The following is a 203-nucleotide window of genomic DNA, read 5'->3' on the forward strand; positions in this document are numbered from 1 at the left end:
GCAGAGAACATGCATCCGCTATTATTAGTCAGAGCTACTTGCAAGGGTATTATTTCTCCGGAATATCCTGCCTATTGCAAGGCAGGGATGAAGTCTGGACAGTGGCTTCTGCCTTGAGCAAGAGCACAGCCTGATGTGGACAGTTATAGTCATTCAACGAGTGGAGTTCTCACCTCCTCTCCTCCCAACACACCCATACACAC

The sequence above is a fragment of the Hipposideros armiger genome, unplaced genomic scaffold, assembly GCF_001890085.2.
Source record: "Hipposideros armiger isolate ML-2016 unplaced genomic scaffold, ASM189008v1 scaffold_1045, whole genome shotgun sequence".
Taxonomy (NCBI): Eukaryota; Metazoa; Chordata; class Mammalia; order Chiroptera; family Hipposideridae; genus Hipposideros; species Hipposideros armiger.